This window comes from Heterocephalus glaber, unplaced genomic scaffold (assembly GCF_053883595.1).
Source record: "Heterocephalus glaber isolate CG9 unplaced genomic scaffold, H.glaber_assembly_v1.0 deba00001056, whole genome shotgun sequence".
Lineage (NCBI taxonomy): Eukaryota > Metazoa > Chordata > Mammalia > Rodentia > Bathyergidae > Heterocephalus > Heterocephalus glaber.
Window position 1 is genome coordinate 94212 of NW_028258182.1, and position 12200 is coordinate 106411.

The window sequence follows — 12200 nt, forward strand, 5'->3', positions numbered from 1 at the left end:
AGTGAACACCTATTTATTAAAAGACATCAAATAAGTTACCCAATTTTATTTTATTTTTTTGGCACCGGGGATCAAACGTGGGGCCTTGTGCTTGCAAGGCAGGCATCGGAACCACTGAGCTAAATCCCCGGCCCTAATTACCCAATTTTATACATACTAGATTCTTGAATTTGTAAAGCAATCGTATAAAAGCACTAAGCAGGAAAACAAAGACTGGCAGAGTTGGCATCGGTAGTCTCTGGGTAGTGATTCTGTTGTTCACCATTCATTTCTTCAGCTAAAATTTATGGCACATCTACTTCATGTCAGGCATTGTGCTAAGCTTTGTAGCTATGGCGGCAGATGAGAGAGAGGGGCTGTCTTTGCCCTTGGTGAATTTATGTTCTAGAAAACTGGAAGATTTGCATCAGAATCATCAGAAAGTGCTTTTTAAAAATACATGTATCTCACAGCTCACCCTTAAGATCAGGGTTCACTGAGTTTGGGATGGAATAAGGCATAATATAGTGTGTTAAAAATGTCCCTTAGTGATTCTGAAATACAGCTGCTCTTGTAGGACACAGGTCTCCAAACTTTAAGATTGTCATCCCTTCAGTAAAAACAACAAAAATGAAGTGAAATAATATCAGCAATTCCCCACCACATACAAATATTTATTTATAACTTATATACCTGCACTAGTTCACCAATTTGTATACTGTAAAAACTTGCCCAAAATGGAAATTTAAGAAGGATGAGATTGAATATACTATGCACAATAAAGTTCTAATGTTTTCCTCCTTCGTCCACTGGCCCCTGTTGTAGTCCCTTGGTTGGTTCATTTAGAACTGACTTCTCCCGTCTAAAGGAAGCTGAACTGTGAGTGCCAAAGAAGAAAGGAAGCTGCTACTAATTTAGCACCACAGCTTTCAAAGGTGTTCAAAAATCTAATGCAAATACTAAAAGTTAAAGTAGAAGTAGATCTTAAAATAGAATTGGGCATTAAAATAGGCCCATGACGTTAAAATAAAATTAGGACAACAAAGCAGGTCTTTATTACCACAGTGGCTATTGTGTAATTGGAATTCCTTTCCCTTTAGGTCAGCAGATATGAGAAAATTTATGGAGTTTCTTAGCCCACAAATCTTTCTTTCATGCGTGTGCAGTATTGGGGGTTGAACCCAGGGGCTTCACACTGAACTACATCTTCAGCACTTTTTAATTTTTATTTTGTGATAGGGTCTCACTAAGTCACTAAGTTGCCCAGGCTGGGCTCAAACTTGCAATCCTCCTGCGTCAGCCAACTAGAGCATAGGAATTACAGGTGAGCGCCACCACCCTTGACCCCAAAATCCATCTTAACTAAGCCATTAAGCTCTGCGTGGAAGGGAAAAGGAGTTGTGCAGATAGGGTTCTTTCCAAATAGTGAGGAGCTGCAGCAGGCTTGATGGGCCAAGCTGGGGCAGTGGGAACTTGTGGCTGGGAAATGGGAGACTCTGAACTGCACATTCCCACCAGTCTTCTGGCAGAGTCAGACGTGCACACACACAAGTACAAGCACATGTACAGTCTGCAGAGCAAGAGGTGTTGGGATGCTGAGCTCAGGTGTCCAGAACAACTTGTGCCTGGGGCCTCCCTGTTTACTTGCTGCCAAGACCCTATCTAATGCAAGGCCAAGTTCTGTACTCAAGAGGGCAGCAGAGAAAAACAAATGGGCTCTGATTCCATTTGAGGGCCTTCCAGCACCCCAGGCAATAATCACCCTGTCCTCTAGCTGGGGAGCTGTGTGCTGAAAGGACTGGGGGACCTGGGATACTCCTGGCAGTCCTTGCTACTTGAGGATGGGCCAGCACACTGTAAAGCATTTGGAGGCAAATCTGCAGCTCCTTGCCCTTGTGGTTGCTATCTCATTTACTTTCAGAGTGAGCTAGTGAGGTTAAATGGAATTCGTAGGACCATTTCGGACAAGGAAACTGATGCCCAGTGGCGTGAACACTTGCACAGCCTTTAATGAGTAGGTAGCTAGTTAGTGACCGAGCTGAGCCTAGATCCAAGTCTCCAAAAAGGAAATTAAGTTGAGCTTTTTCTGCAAAATTCAACATTTCTTAAAGTTCTTGGACTGTTTCTCAAGGATCTGCAAATTCTAAGAATTTTTTTTCTTTTTCATGGGGAGGCAACATGGCTGAAGAGAGGAGGAGTCACATCTGAGAGACTCAGAGAAGAGCAACTAAAAACAGAGGTAACTGGAAGAAAGGGAGGGACATACACCCTAATGCAAAAAATCAATTTGAAAGAAGAGACTTGTAGATCAAACAAAACATAGGCAGAGAAGTTTAAAAGAGGCAAAGCAGCCCTACATGACTGCCTATGGGGCCTCAGCCATGAGAACTGCTGCTTTGAGAAGTTCCCAAATAGCTGGCAGTCTCCAAACAGTGTGGCAGAGTCAAGCCACACAGGATAGACTTGGGGTACCTGGCCCTTGGCCTCATTAGCCCCTCTCCAAACATAGAGGAGGCTGCAGCCTGGCAGCATTTTTGCCGGCACACAACAGGGGCGAGTGACCAGGGAGCTGCTCCCTCCATCATCCACCCCTTCATTGTCACACTGAGCAGAAAAACAAGCAATCTCTGCCTGCATTGGGAGTCTTTAGTATTGGACCCTGGGAACACCTCAGTCACCACTGAGAGCCTGTAGTTTAGCCCATGCAAACTGGGACATTCATCCCGCACACGAAGCTAATACAGGTCTGGTTCAAGTCTATACTTTGCACCCTGCACTCACTTGAGCCTATACCAAGCTCTCACCGCCCTGCTCCAATCCTAGACCCACCAGAATCTTTAACATCTAGAACAGTCCCTGGGCAACCTGGTTTACACGGGGTGTTCCAAACCCATGTAAATCTCTGCCTTGTATGACTGGACAGTACCCATTCAGCACCAGGCACACTGTCCCCACTTAGGGCACAGCAGTCCCCACCCTGCCTTTTGCCAGAGCCCAAGACACAGTCCCAGACTAGCACAATAGGCCAGTCCTCTGCCTGGTTAGCAGCAAGGATTAAGGGCCTGTGGACACCTGTGAGACACCACCCAGTGCCCTGCACTCTCACTGGGCCTGCAGAAATGTCCCCATGTTAGTCTTGAGCAGATTTGTTGCTCCTCTGAGCATCCACAGGACTGAGAGTCAGCTCTGAGAATCCAAAGGAGCCTCTGCATGATGGCGGGAGCCTGTCCCACAGACACTGCAATATACATCTGGTAACCAGCATCAGTCCTCAACCAGAAGGAATTTACAACAGATGCCTCAGAACCAAGGCCACACATCTTGCCTGGTCCTACTCCCCAGCTTGAACGGCTGCCACCAACAGGGGATTATGGAGAGAGGTCCCCTTAACTGAGTCGCCTCTGTACAGACTCTCTACAGACTATAAAGGGGGGCAAAGAGGAACGGGACTTGAAACATTAAAGACTGCTGACCTGGGACGAAAACGCTTCTCTGGAAATACACAGGAACTTTTTCCTCCCCTATGGGTACGTTTTTTATTTTTCATTTTTTTTTCTTTTGGTGGAAGTTTGAGTTTTACTACCCATTTTCTTGTCCCTCTCTCCTTTTCTAACGTTACTTTGTTTTATTTGTTTGACTAGGCCTTCCTTTTATTCTCTCTCTTCCACTTCTTTTCTCACTTTCCCTTTCAACTTATTCCTTTAATATTTTTTCTTATTTTCTTTTCCTGTAGTTTAATCTCCAGTCCCTGTTATTTATCCGCTGCCTAGTTGGCCCTCTCTGTTACTGTTATCTAATACCACTAATCTCCCTGTACTCCTTACCAGGACCTTCTACATCAATCTGACCACATCTGTCACAGCTACCATTGTTTTATTTTTCATAATCTATTTCTTTTCCCTTTTTTCTTCATACTACCACACTCATACCATTTACCCTTATGAATCTATATGTAGTTAACTATATCTTATGACAGTTGAATACTGCTTTATGGTGAAAGGGGGTAAAATTGCTCTACTGAGTGGAAATTCACTGTATATAATGTTCTGCTTTGTCTTTGATCTTGCTATGTAACTATAAATCTTGTACCTGGGGTTAAAGGTGACAAAGTATTAGTTATTACAGTTTGTCATTTTCTAGTTTATGTTTGATACTATTGTTATTACTTATAGTATTAAGTTAGCCAAAGTGACATAGCTGTTGTGATCAGTTGATCTTCCTTGTAGGCCAATACTTAGATTGCTTGCGGGACATAAACAATACTACAGCCCAGAACCAAAGAACTGGGTGCTAGGCCAAACAGGCTATAATCTTTCATTCCTAATAAGCAGAAGAGGTAGGATCCTAGGACAGACTTAAAGACCAAAAGCCACCAATGCCTAGAAGATATCCCTGCAAAGCAGTCATTACTTAGAGTTCTTAATTCTAGTAATAAAACTACTTACCATAAGCAATGTACAAACCTCAGCATGAAAACAAATTTTAAAAAAACAGAAAATGAGAAAACACAGAAGCGAGATGTAATCCAAAACACCCAACTCGCCCAAAGTAAGCCCAGAGTGCACTGAGGTGACAGAAATCAAAAGCCATCCAGCTGAATTTTCTACAATGGTAGCAGCGTAAGTAACAAAGCAGATGAGTAAGTCCCTAGACAAAATAAAACAGAAATAATTTCACAGGTAACTAAAGAGCCATAATGAAAGAAATGGTTAGTGAATCTAGAGCAAATACAGGTTTAAAAAAATAGAGGAGTTTAGGAAAGACATGGAAATCATGCATGCCCAACATAGGAAAGACCTCGATTCTATAAAACAGATTCAAACAGATATCTAGGAGATTAAAACTTCTATTGAAACTATAGGCAACAGAATCAACTAATGTGAAGTTAGAATATCAGATCTGGGAAACAGGGTTGAGGTTGGTGATTATCAAATGAAAGACTTCTTAAGAATAGCAAAGGACTGTGAAAAATCAATCTGACAACTACTAAATGATGCAAAGAAGAATACAGTGGTACCATGGTTAAAGAACTTAATTCTTCCCATGATTCTGGTTTCAAACTGAATTTGATGAGAACCACATCAAATTCAATGGTTAGATTCAATGTTGACCTTATGGGGAAATTTGATTCAGTTTGTGTTCAATTCAGTATGCAACCAGGATGGTGGAAAGAATTAACTTTGTGAATCAAGGTACCACTGTATAAGATTAACTGAAATCAAAGAAAAATCAGAAGATAAACAAAGTGCATAAAAACCTTGTTTACAGAAGTAATAGCAGAAAACTTCCCAAGCATGGAAAAAGAATTTTTCCACACAGATAAATGAGGCATATAAAACTCCAAATAGCCATGATCAGAAAAAAAACTACAGCAAGGCATATACTAGTCAAGATCCCAGAAATTCAACAAAAGAACAAAACATTAAAAGCTGTTAGAGAAAATAAATAAACTATAAGGGAAAATCCATCAGAATAACAGCAGACTTTTCAACATAAGCCCTTAAGTCAAGGAGAGCTTGGAGTGCAGTATTTCAAGCCCTAAAAGAAAACAACCTCCAACACAAAATTGTTATACCCTGCAAAATTATCTTTCAAAATTGATGGAGACATAAGATAACTTCCATGATAATCAACACTTGAAGAAATTCATGACTACCAAAACAGTACTCCAAAAAATTCTGAGCAATATTCTAGAAAGAGACAATGATGACAACAATTCCAAGAATCCCAACAGAATGTATCCATCAGGCAAGGCAAACAATTAAATAGAAGGGAAAGAAAGGGAACCAACAACAGAAAAATAATAAAAGGACAAGGATAAGTCAATACATATCAGTTATAACCATCAATATGAATGGCTTCAATTCACCAATAAAAAGAAACAGATTGCCAGAATGGATCAAGAAACAAGATTCAACAATATAATGCGTACAAGAAATACACTTAACCCCAAAAGAAATTCATAGACCGAAAGCCAAAGATGGAAAATAATACTTCATGCAGTAGAAAAAAGCAGGAGTAGCTATTCTATTTGCAGACAAAGTGAGTTTTAAGCCAAGATAGATCAGAAGAGACAAAGAAGGTCATTACATAATTGTTAAGGGAACAATCCAAGGGGAAGAGATAACAATTATATATGTACCAAATACCAGTGCATCCAACTATATAAAACAAACACTGATGGATATGAAAAATCAAATAAGCACTAATACAGTTGTAATAGGGGACCTCAACAGCTCACTGTCACAAATAGACAGATAAACTAGACAAAAAACACCAACAAAAAATATCAGAGCTGAAACAAATCTTTGAAGAAATGGACTTAGAAGTGTTGCACCCAACAACAAAAGAATACATATTCTCAGCAGCACATGGGACTTTCTCCAAAATAGATCATATACTAGCTCATAGAACATACTTAAGTAAATGCAAAAAAATGGAAATTATCCCATGCATATTATCAGATCATAGTGCAATAAAATTGGAAATAAATGGCAAAAGAAACCACAAAAACTACATAAACACATGGGAATTAAATAATACCCCCCTTCTGAACAACCAATGGGTCACAGATGAAATTAAAAAAGAAATTAGACAGTTTCTATAATTGTACAATAATGCCAATATGACATACCAGAACTTATGGGACACTATGAAATCAGTCCTATGAGGGAAGTTTATAGTGGTGAATTCCCACATCAGAAAAATGGAGCGAGCTCAAATAAACAACCTAATGTTGAACCTCAAGCTTCTAGAAAAAGAACAAGTTAAACCAAAAGCACATACGAGGAAGAAAATAATAAAGATCAGGAAGAAATTAATTCAATTGAGACTAAGAAAACAATACAAAGAATCAATGAATTGAAGAGTTGGTTCTTTGAAAAATTAAATGAAATAGACAAACTCTTAGCTAGCCTTATCAAAAAAAAAAAAGGAAGGAAAAGACCCAAATCAATGCAATTAGGAATGAAAAGGGTGTAATCACAACAGATCCTACAGAAATCCAAAAGATCATCAGTACCTATTTTGAAAATCTGTGCTCTAAGATGGAAAACTCAGAAGAAAATGGATAGATTCCTAGATACATATGAATTACCAAAGCTGAATCAAAAAGATATAAAAATTCTAAACAATCCAATATCAGTCAGTTAAATTTAAGAAGTAATAAAAAAAAACTACTAACAGGGAAAAGTCTAGATTCTGAGGGATTCACTACTAAATTCTTCAAGAAATTTAGAGAAGATCTAATGCCACAAACTCCTCAAAGTCTTTAATGAAATGGAAAGGGAAGCAATGCTCCCAAATTCACTGCTTAAAGCATTACCCTGCAACCAAAACCAGAGAAGGATCCAACCAAAAAAGAGAACTACAGTCCAATCTCCCTAATGAATGTAGATGCAAAAATCCTCCATAAGATACTGGCAAACAGAATGTAGCAAATCATCAAGATGATTATACACCATGACCAAGTAGAATTCATCCCTGAGGTGCAGGGATGGTTCAACATACACAAGTCAATAAATGTAGTACACCAAATTAACAAAACCAAGGACAAAAACCACATGATCATTTCAATAGACACAGAAAAAGCATTTGAAAAAGTCCAACCCATTCATGATAAAAACCCTACAAAAAACTGGAAAGCAGGATCTTTATCTCAATCTGGAAAAAGCCATCTACTGCAAACCAACAGCAGACATCATACTAAATCATCAAAAACTGAAAATGTTCATTCTAAATTCAGGAACAAGACAAGGATGCCACGATCATCACTTCTATCCAATATAGTTCTGAAAACATTAGCCGTAACAATTGTACAAGAGAAAGAAATAAAAGAAATAAGGATAGGAAAGGAAGAAGTTAAATTATCATTATTTGCTGATGTCATGATACTTTACATAGAAGACCTCAAAAACTCCACCAAAAGTCTCTCAGATTTAATAACCAAATTTGATAGTATAGCAGGATACAGTCAACACTCAAAAATCAGTACCATTCCTGTACAAGAATAACAAAGTCACTGAGAGGGAAACAATACCTTTCACAGTAGCATCAAGAAAAAAGAAGGGCCGGGGATTTAGCTCAGTGGTTCCGGCGCCTGCCTCTCAAGCGCAAGGTCCTAAATTCGATCCCCAGTACCAAAAAAAAAAAAAAAGAAATACTTAGGAATCAATCTAATGAAGGAAGTGAAAGACCTTTACGTGGAAAACTACAGTATCTGAAAAACGAGATTGAAGAGGATATCAGACAAGGGAAAAATATCTCCTGCTCTTGGATAAGCAGAACCAATATAGTGAAAAATGGCCATACTTCCAATACTGTTATACAGATTTAATGCAGTTTCAATCAAAATACCAATAGCATACTTCACAAAACAAGAGAAAATAATCCTAAAATTCTTATGAAACCAGAAGAGACCCAGAATAGCAAAATCAATTCTGGTCAATAAAGGCAAGGCATGGGGCATCACAATCCCCAATTTGAAGTTATATTACAAAGCTACTGTGAACAGCATGGTACTAGCAAAAAATAACACCTGAGGGTCAATGGTACAGAACAGAAGATGCAGAAACAACTCCAAGCACACTTAGCTGCTTTATCTTTGACAAAGGAACCAAACACCTTCACTGGAGGAAAGATAGCCTCTAATAAATGGTACTGGGAAAAATGGCTTTCCACAAGCCAAAAATTAAACCTAGACCCATATTTTTCACCATGTACTAAACTAAAATTAAAATGGGTCAAAGATCTAAATATTAAAACCAAAACACTCAACTGGAACACTCAACTGGAAAATAGAATAGGTAAAACTCTTGAAGACATAGGTGTAGGAAAAGACACTATGAACAAAACCCCAATTGCACAGGAAATAATTACAAAAAATCAACAACTGGGATCTCATCTTATTAAAAAGGTTTTGTACAGCAAAAGAAACCACCAACAGAGTGAAGAGACAACCTACAGAATGGGAAAAATATTTTTCTAGATACTCCTCAGACAAAGGTTAGTATCTAGAATATATAAAGAACTCAAAAAGGGCCAGGGATTTAGCTCAGTGGTTTTGCCGCCTGCTGCGCAAGCACAAGGACCCAAGTTCGATCCCCGTACAAAAAAAAAGAACTCAAAAAAATCAGACACCCCCCCCACCACCAATTTAAAGACCCGGTCCAAAAATGGGCATATGAAATGAAAAGACATTTCTCAGATGAAGAAGTACAAACAGCAAATAAATATATGAAAAAATGTCCAACGTCACTGGTCATTGGAGAGATGCAAAATAAAACAACACTGAGGGCTGGGAATTTAGCTCACTGGCTCTGTGCCTGCCTTGCAAGGTCCTGAGTTGGATCCCTGGTACCAAAAAAAAAAAAAAGAAACAGATTTCATCTCACTCTGGAAAGAATGGCTATTTTCAAGAAATCAACCAATAACAAATGCTGGTAAAGCTTTGGAGAAAAAGGGACCCTTCTCCATGTTGGTAGGAGTGTAAATTAGTACAACCACTATGGACATAAGTATGGAGATTCCCCAAAAAACTAAAACTAGAGGTTCTATTTGACCCCGCTATTCCCCTTCTAGGTATCTTCCTGAAAGAGTTAAAAAGCATCATATGACAGTGCTATATGCACACCCATGCTTATAACAGCACAATTTATAATAGTTAAATCTTGGAAATGGCCTAGAATTCCATCAACAAATGAATAAAATGTTGTTTTTATGTACAGTGAAGTACTACTCTGGCATTAAGAAGGATAAACTTGAGACATTTTTAGGTAAATGGATGCTTCTGGAGACCATAATTTTAAATGGAATAAATCAGAAACACATGTGTAAATATTGCATTGTTTCTCTTGCGTGAGAAACCCGAAGTGTAAATAAGGAGCAAAATGGAGGATGGATACTGGGACGTAGGAAGAACATGTTCAAATGGGAAGGGAATTGGAGAAAGGAAGGAAGGGAATAGGGATTTTAAAAAAGAATAGAAGAAAAAAATAGAAGCTAGGGCTGGGGATTTAGCTCAGTGGTTCTGCCACCTGCCTTGCAAACCCAAGGTTCTGAGTTCGATCCCTGGTTCCAAAAAAAAAAAAAAGCCAAGCTTTTGTAAATGTATAGGGAAAGAAGGGTTGACAGGAGGGGAAGGGAATGGGAAAAAAAAGAATTAAGATATATTATGTATGGGTACAAATTCCCTGTGATGAATGTGATCATTATGTATGGCAAACATACCAATAAAAATTAATAAAATTTTTTTCACTCTTAGGGTAATCTGTAACAACAACTAATATCTTCACAGAAAGGAAGAACCTCACAGACCTTCCAAGTGACATATGTCTTCCTTACTTACAAAATGTCGGTTAAGTGCTTCACCTGAACTGGAAACAAGGATGGGATGTATTCATACTCCTCTTTTCTATGCAAACTGGAACTCTCAGGAGTTGCATTCTGAAACTCACAAAATAAAAACAGACTAAATAAAGACCAGACCTAACCTAACAGTGTTCTACCATGGACCCCCAAATTGGCAATGTAGTTTCTGCATAATAATATTCACTTACGCAGCATATTAAATGAACAGGAAAATTTGAATATTTTTAGTTTTGTGGTATTTGATTTAATTTTGTTCTGCAATATAGTAATTGCTCTGGTTTGAATGTTTCTGTCCCTCCAAACTTCACATGGAAACCTAATTACCAAGGTGATGGGATTTGATGGTGGGGCTTTGGGAGGGGATGAAGTCCTGCAGGCTCTGTCTTCATGAATAGGATTAATGCAATATCTTCTTAAAGAGTCTTCAGAAAGCTACCATATATGTTCACTTTCCCAACCCATGGGGAAGCAGCAAGAAGGCACAACCTGGAGCAGACAGCAAGCACTCACTATGAACTGAATCTGCTGGTGCCTGCACCTTGGACCTCCCAGCCTCCAGTACTGGGATTACCAGCACTTTTACTACCTAAGAGTTAACAGTCTGTGGTCTTTTGTTATGGCAGCCTGAACAGACTGATAGCCATCTTCAAACAGGGTGTTCAGATATAGCTTCATGGTTATATGTATTGAAATAACATTATAATAATAAAAATGATAGCAACTTGGTGACATGGGGGCCTGCAATTATTTTCCAAGAATGCAAATGGGTGAGTTCATTACCTAGACTTAAGAAACTGACACCAAAGAACCCTGCCTTGCGTTCCCCATGCCAGGGTGTCCCACCTCTGAGAGCTGCTCGAGTGGGGTTGCTCCTTCTCTCCTCTTCAGCACTCTCAGGCCCAACTCTTCTGTTACTATGAGTCCACACTCAGCTCCAGGGCAACTCAGGGGATTGTCCTTCTGGGAAAAGCACTGGAACCCTAGTCTAGTCTAGCTACCTTCTTTCACATAGGAAGGAGCTAGCACTCAGAGAAACAAAGTAACAGTAGCTCAAGCTTCCTGGAGACTAAAGCCAGTTCTCTGATGCTGAGCCCAGTGCACAGGTCCACAGCAAAAGTGCAGGGAGGCTGCGTCATTATTTCCCAGGTGATGCACCTATCAAAATCCTGTTTCCAAAGTGAGGGGAAGACCAGACTGCAAGTGTGGCTGTGACCACTACCAAGGAGTGACTGCTGTTACAGTTGGCTCCTCACCCACTGTCCAACACGGAGCCCTAAATTCCCAGTGTCAGGGCCTACCTTCCCAAGCAGAGGCTTTGGCATCAAGGGCATCAGAAAACCTGACATTGAATCAGATCTGCAATGGAGGAGCTGGTGACCTCAGGTGAGCTCTTACTCTTCTTCAGGCTTTCATTTCCTCTTCTGTAAAGTGACCAGGATTACAGTAGCACTTCGGTGTTTCCCAGTGCTTCCTGAAGACAAGAGTCTCTTGGGCTGTTTATTTAAAATTTATGTTTCTGGAGCCTTATTTAAATTTGGAATATCCAGGGAAGATACCTGGGAATCTCTATTCCATGTGTCCCGGCTTATTGTTGTCACCTGACAGGAGTAGATGAGCAGGCCCAAAAATTCTGGATCCATAAAAGCTCCTGCTGTACTGCAAGTGTGAATATGAAAGGGAGCCTGGAGTTAGTATCAACCACTCACACTTAAAGATAGATTTGCTAGTGAGTCACCCAGAAAGGCCAAGAGGGACTGGAAAAACAAGACGAGCAAGATCTAATCAGGTGGTCAACTGCAGAGAAGTCAGGAATACAGTGTGCCATAAAGGCAAAGGCAGCCCTGAGGGGAGAC

At 39.6% G+C, this 12200-nt stretch overlaps 1 long non-coding RNA gene across 2 annotated transcripts in view; it reads right to left on the reverse strand.

Moving 5' to 3' along the window:
* Positions 1 to 12197, reverse strand: part of LOC110347385 (uncharacterized) — a 21947-nt gene extending 9750 nt beyond the window's left edge. For both annotated transcript variants that reach the window (XR_002391988.2, XR_015450640.1), the window contains exons 1-2: positions 11646 to 12197; positions 10325 to 10422 (exon numbers count right to left, since the gene is read on the reverse strand). This is a non-coding gene — a long non-coding RNA (uncharacterized LOC110347385). The remainder of the gene's footprint in view (positions 1 to 10324; positions 10423 to 11645) is intronic.
* Positions 12198 to 12200: the final 3 nt, after the last annotated feature.